Below are 738 nucleotides of genomic sequence, written 5' to 3'. Positions count from 1 at the left end.
ACTCACCTCAGCCTCCCAAAGGCGCGGGATCACAGGCTGAGCCACCGAGCCCGGCTCACTGTTTATTTCTATCGACTTTGTAGGTGGCTTTATTTCTGGGTTCTCTATTCTGCCACGTTGATCTATGTGTCTACTTTGTCCCAGTACCATGCTGGTTCATGGTGACCATAAACGTGTAGTAAAGTTTGAGTTTGGCAGTGTGATGTCTCCAGCTTTTTTTTTTTTTTTTTTTTTTGCTGAGAATTTGCATCTCTACAAGAAAAAGCTAAAAAAATTAGCCAGGCATGGTGATGCATACCTGTAGGCTCAGCTACTCAGGAAGCTGAGGCAGAAGGATTGCCTGAGCCCAGGAGGTTGAGGCTGCAGTGAGCTGTGAACATGCCAATGCACTTCAGCCTGGGCGACAGAGTGAGACACCCAATTCAAAATAAATAAATAAATATATAAACACATACATAAATACATAAATAAATACTCAAGACAGATTAAAGACTTAAAATGTAAGACCTCGCCGGGCTCGGTGGCTCAGCCTGTCATCCCGCGCCTTTGGGAGGCTGAGGTGAGTGGATTGCCTGAGCCCGCGGGTTCAAGACCCGCCTGGGCAGCGAGACCTCATCTCTACAATAAATCAGAAAATCAGCCGGGCGTGGTAGCGCATGCCTGTAATTCCGGCTACTTGGAAGGCTGAGGCGGAAGGATCGCCGGAGCCCAGCAGGTCGAGGCTGCGGTGGCCGGGAG

Source organism: Carlito syrichta, unplaced genomic scaffold (genome assembly GCF_000164805.1).
Source record: "Carlito syrichta isolate Samal-C Ts95f unplaced genomic scaffold, Tarsius_syrichta-2.0.1 Scaffold301789, whole genome shotgun sequence".
Taxonomy (NCBI): Eukaryota; Metazoa; Chordata; class Mammalia; order Primates; family Tarsiidae; genus Carlito; species Carlito syrichta.
The sequence above is the reverse complement of the archived record's forward strand: the minus strand, read 5'-3'. Positions refer to the sequence as shown.